Consider the following 6,430-nt stretch of genomic DNA (forward strand, 5'->3'; position numbering starts at 1 on the left):
CAAGAAGTCGTAACATCACTTCTTTGAGAGCTGCAGTACAAAACGCGGCCACATGGACAGAGGGGGCACTGTTTAGAGCACAAGAGCAGCTAAGGATCACTATCAGGGCTCAGAGCCATTCTTGCAAACTCCTGATGGAGACTGTTGCCCTATTTTTCAGGATTGGTCCTCATTAAAACGCCCAAAAAAGAATTTTCCTAGCCATTAAACAGTAAAAAACAGGCAGCACTGGGGTGACACCTGGACGGGATTCTTGTGTGGCCCATTTTCTTTCAAGGATACATTAATTTTAAAGTTGGGTACGTGACGCCGATCAAAAATAGACAATTCTCCGTCTTTTGGGGATTTTTATTGGTCCTAAAAATAGAAAAAAAAAACAAGAACAGCCCCATAGACTACAATGGGTTTCTTTTCAAAGCAAAAATATGCTTGGACCCACCCACCCCGAAAATATACAATGTGTATTTTATGCACCAAATAAGAAAACCAAAAACGTCTCGTGTGAACAGCCCCATAAAGTGTCATTTTTATTTAGTGCCATATACTTGGCGCCAGCAGCTATTCCCAATGCAGTCTTATAGATGTGGGTCCTATATGCACGCCAAAGACAGGGTGCCGGACATGCGCCTCTGCGCTTGCACGACCCTTAATGTGTTTCTGTTGAAATTCTTAATATTGTTGCGCAGTTTCTCAGGCCGTTGTGTATTAAAGGGAATCTGTCAGCAGGTTTTTGCTGCCTCACCTGAGAGTAGCATGATGTTGGCAAGAAGATTCTGAATCCAACGATGTATCACTTAGATTACTGGGTGCAGCCGTTCTGACATTATCAGGCTTTTTAGATTTAACCATGTAGCAGAGCTGACACCAGCTATAGAGATTGTGCATTGACAGTGAGATGTCAATCACAGCAGGGGGTGTGTCAGACTGGCTTGCAAATGACTTTGTAGTCCAAGCAATGATAAGGGTCCTGCTGCTTAAACAAACATAGCATATAAACAACAGATTGAACTGTGACAAGACAGGCATCCCTGAATTCTATGTTTCAACCCTTGCAGCATGCTGTCTTCAGCTTACAAAGCAAAAACCTGCTTACAGATTCCCTTTAAGGCTATATGGATGATGCCCACAATATACCAGGTAAAACCAGACATGTGTGGGCAGCACCGCAGATGAGTGACTCCATAGACGCATCTCATCATTCACACGCAGGATTCATGTGGTAAGAACTGACACCATGTAACCACGGACTGTGGGTTCCGCCTTGGGTTGTCAGGGTCTCTTTACAATGATGCCATAACATCACCCCTACAAAGCACCAGCTCAGGAGGAAAATCTGTATTTTTCAGTTTGTATATTTATAAATAAAGCTTATTAATGTGTAACCCGTATGACTGATTAACACTGATTTGGTGGAGGACTGGAGAAATTAACTTTTTGGGGTTCTGGAATGGCTCGTTCCTTAAATTAGGCCTGTGTTACGGGAAAAGACATGGCGTTGTCCACCTTTTTCTTAACTGCATGTATTCTTGGCTAAAAATCATTTTTATCATTGAGTTTGTAGCACCCTTTGCCTTCTGTGGCTTCTGTGCTGCATTGTCTGTTTTTGGCTGCATAACGAGTCAACTGAGAATCCATCAGCGAGCTCTGATCAGTTTGCAACTCATCATTTTCAGAGCTCCTCTCAGATGATTTATGACCACAGACCGCATCAAAGTTGAATGTGCCAAAAGCTAAGAGCCTAGAGAAGCCAAACGGTACAACATTTTTGATGAAACCCAATTGCAAAAATGATTTTTTGGCCACAAATACAGGTATTTAATGAAGAAAAAAAAATATCTCCAGAGGTGAAAAATCTCTATTGTAAATATAATTCAGGGGCAGTTGTGTTATAGCCATTGGTTGCATGTTGGTAGAATATCCCACCATTGTACAATCATTCGGGGTCTAACTGCTGGGACCCCTGGTGATCACTTCAAAGAAGTGTACCCCATATATACCGTAATTAATCCGCAGTATGTCTAAGCACTGGAGAAAATCCCAAACTCCCCACTATTGTCATGTTTTTATGTCACAGCGGGCTATGTATCTGTCTTTCACCACCCGGTACGTAATGCACCACCTGGGAATCCTCATTTTTGGGAGTTTTCGAAGAGATGTTGGATAAGATAGGGTTAAAGTAGTGGAATGGAGGAGTGACAGATGGCAGGGTGAATGGTTAGGAGAGGGAGCTCCAGAGGAAGGGAGTCGAAGAAGTGGGTTCAAAGTGATAGGATGGGGGCAGGGCCTAATGATGGACGACACAGGACGTATCTTTTAATTGCTGCTGTATCTACAACCTCAAAAGCGACGTAGAAGAAGATAAAACTCATCCATTTCTGGTAAAAAAGAAGTATAAAAGCTTCAGGAAGACATGAGGAGCCTTTAGAGACTAAATTTGACAGATTTCACATCAAAATAGTTGTAACTTAGGTCTCCTTAAGCTGTAAGTGGCGCATGGAGGTGCCTCTGTGACAGGACAATTATTCTACTACTAAACACCAGAGAAGATAATTTCTCACAAAATAATTTAATATTCTTTATCTGCTTTTATCAATAATCTAAATTATCCCACAATTAATGGATAATCTCCTCACACTGCTGAATAACATCCCTCTGAGGAGACCGCAAACTGCTTTTATGTAGTGAGGGAGCCATCTAGTTGTCATGGGGACACCTCAGAAAACATAAGTTACAGCTATTCAGGAAATTTACTTCGACTAAATTTGCCCTCAAAGGAGTAAGAAACATCCCCACCTACAATTTAAGATCTTTTTGGGGCAATTCTGACTTGGTACAAGAGAATTATTTAAAGCTGAAATTGACACTGTTGAATTCCTGTCAGTGGTGCCTATGAACCCTGTTTAACTCTGATCTATGACAGGATTACTGCCCTGACAGAAAGCATTCTTAACAGCTTTTTGGAGAAATTGTTCTGACTAAAACGAACTACACTTGATAAGAAGAGACCCTAATAAATATATTAAGACCATAATTGATAATATCTGTGCAAATTCACAGGATAAATCGGCGGCTGAAATCAGTGGTGCAAACAACTGTAGCCAGCCTGACAGACTTATATGCAGTTTACATATCAGAGATCTTCTATAGCCTCAGCTGTGACACTTCTGACCGTAATACTAAAACCTGGTCTGACTTGTTTTGACACTTGGCAGAAAGAGAGCCCTTTACTGAATGATTCTAGGCATACCCTATGAAAAATTAGGCTGGTACAACGTAATTATTATTATTATTGTTATTATTATTGCCTGTGTAAACTGCATAGGTGAATACCAGTGCAACTTTAATATAAACCCTTGCATGTCAGTCACTTCTGAACATCTGACAGCCTAAACTAAGTGTGGTCCAACTAATCTCAATACTCAAGGGAGAGAGGACTCTCCCCTGCATAATTCCAGACATCGTTCAAGAAAAATAAAGCTGGCACAAAAAAGTTATTGAGACTAAAACATTGCGGGATTGCTGACAGTGGTAATGGATAGTAAAGCTCTCTAGACTTCAAATAGATATAATAGATTAGGCAAACTAGTTATACACCAAGTTTAAAAACTATAATTAATCCCCTAAGTGACCTACTATATAATATTAATATTCCTGAAACAAAATGTCTCAAAAAGATAACAGAAAAGGAAAAGAGGAAAATACTTCGACTACATCAACAAACACCAAAGAGGCACCAACTAACACAACAAATATTTCACCTGGGAATCCAAGCTCTGGAGCAATTCCCAAAATAATTAAAGACAAACGCCAACAAGGGAAGAAAAGAGGCTCAAGACAAAAAGAGAAAAGGATGCGTCAAAAAACAGAGATGCTGACTGGGATGCTTGGGCCATGGATTCAGATTCAGATTCTGGAAATGAACTTTCTTCTTCACTCAACAGTCCAGATAAACAAAGAGCACGCTTGGATGTCGAAAATAACCCACCTGATACCTCACCGATGGACTTAGGAGCTGTAAAAGAAAATGTTATTTTATCACAAGATATACTCTCACTCCAAAAATTCATTTCGGACTCACTTTCTAATTTCAGAATGTCAATTCAGTCGGACTTAGATCAACAGTTCAACGAAATGAGATCAACTTTCAATTCTATGTCCACAAGAATTAAAAAAAAGAAACTGAAGTCGATTCATTGAAAAAAGATACCAAAGTGGTCCCTATAGAGCAATTGAAAATGAAAGAAGAAATCAAAATTTTGAAACAAAAACTAACTGACCAAGAAGACAGGAATCGCAGGAATAATTTTAAGGTTAAAGGCATTCCTGAAAATGTCAAAAATAACGAACTTTTGCAATATATCCAGAAACTACTGAAAACAACCTTGCCTAACATGTCAGAATTGGATTTGACTGTAGATAGGGTTCATAGGCTACCTAGACCAAAATTTGTATCACAAGACACTCCGAGGGATACCATTCTCAGGATGCATTTCTATAAAACGAAAGAAAAACTATTTGAATACCTAAGACTTCACAAGAGTCTTCCTTCACCCTACAAGAATTTAAAGATTTTTTCGGATTTATCTAAAGAAACCATTCTACAGAGGAAAAGTCTCAATAGTATCACTCAACTACTTAGACAGAACAACATATCATATAGATGGGGATTTCCTACAAAGATCCTAATCCATCATCAAGGAAAGACTTTGTCTATCATCTCTGCGAAAGAAGGCGAGAAGATGCTGAAGGATCTTGGACTCGTTACAACTTGATTTATTATTTCTTCTCTAGGCTCATCAATTTAGTTGGACAATATTTATGGTCCACCACCTGGATTTGAAGAACACTTCATTATCACTGGATTTGGATATCCACTCATAAAAGAGGTTGGAGTAAGACATTGGCTGTTGAACTTTACTCCCATCAGGAGTGATTCTTGAAATGGGTTTCATTTCATTTCCATATCAAGATCCTCCAGGAAGACTTTGGGACTTATGTTATACAGTTATGTTTTTTTTGTTTGTATTACTTGTGTTTAACCTTTTTCTTTCCATACAGGAACAAAATAATAGTCAAGTTATATGTTTATACGAATCTAATCTTTGGTTACCCCACACAACATTCGGAATAACCACCTTTTTCAATACTATTGCTAATGACACTTAATCTCTTGACATATAATGTCAGGGGACTAAACAGTCCAAGGAAAAGATTTGCGGTATGGAAATTCCTGAATGAATCAAAGGCGGATGTTGTAGGTCCCCAAGAGACAAAATTTAAAAAGTCCAAACCGCCTTCATTCAACCATAGACGTTTTCCCCACAAATATACTTCCTCAAATGAAAAAAAAAAGGCTGGAGTGGCTATTCTAATTAGAGATTCTGTAACCTTTGAACTTATTACTAAGGTATCTGATAATGCAGGTAGGTATTGCATAATAGTGTGCAAAATCAACAACACAATATATACATTTGTTAATGTATACGCACCAAATAGAGGCCAGATACACTTCCTTAATAAGTTGATGACTATTGTCAGAGAAGTTCAGAAGGGGGATTTGATTCTTTTTGGTGATTTTAATATGGTACCAAATGGCATGCTAGATTCAACATCTAAAACAAGATATCTTTTACCTACATTAGATAATTGGCTTGAAGACGAAGAATTGTTTGATATGTTCAGGTGCTTAAATACGAGTTCAAGAGAGTATATGTATTATTCTGACTCCCATAAGACTTTTTCAAGAATAGACTTGGTTCTAACTACATTATTTACAATAAATAAATTTAAATCTGTAAGCATAGGTCAAAGAACCTGGTCTGACCATTCCCCTGTAAATTTTCAGATAGGTTCTGGAAAATTAGATAATAGTGATAGAATATGGAGGTGCAATTCGTATTTGCTTAGAAACCCAAAACATACTGCAGTAATTGAAGAAGCCCTTAAAAATTATTTCAAGGAAAATGACACAAACAACATCTTAATTAGCTCTCTTTGGAACGCACATAAAGCGGTCATAAGAGGAATAATGATGCAAATTAACAGTAAAGATAAAAAGCAAAAATTGAAGAAATTCAAAGAAATTTCAGACAAAATTAGGGAAGCTGAACACATACAAATAATAAACCCATCAGATGCAAATCACTCCCACATTCTGAATCTGAGAATAGAACTAAATTCTTTACTAACCCAAGAGTACAACAAAGTGACGGTAATAACAAAACAAATTTTTACCATTCTAATAATAGACCCACAAAATTAATGATGAAAAGAATTAGGCAACAAAGAGTTAAAAGTAGAATACCAGCAATTAAAAATAAAGACAGTATCCTCTGTAAACATCCTAAAGATATTGCAAATTCCTTCCCCAGATACTACCACGATTTACATAACTTGAAAGATAACGATAACCTAATACAACCCACTGAAA

The sequence above is a fragment of the Anomaloglossus baeobatrachus genome, chromosome 4 (genome assembly GCF_048569485.1).
Source record: "Anomaloglossus baeobatrachus isolate aAnoBae1 chromosome 4, aAnoBae1.hap1, whole genome shotgun sequence".
Lineage (NCBI taxonomy): Eukaryota > Metazoa > Chordata > Amphibia > Anura > Aromobatidae > Anomaloglossus > Anomaloglossus baeobatrachus.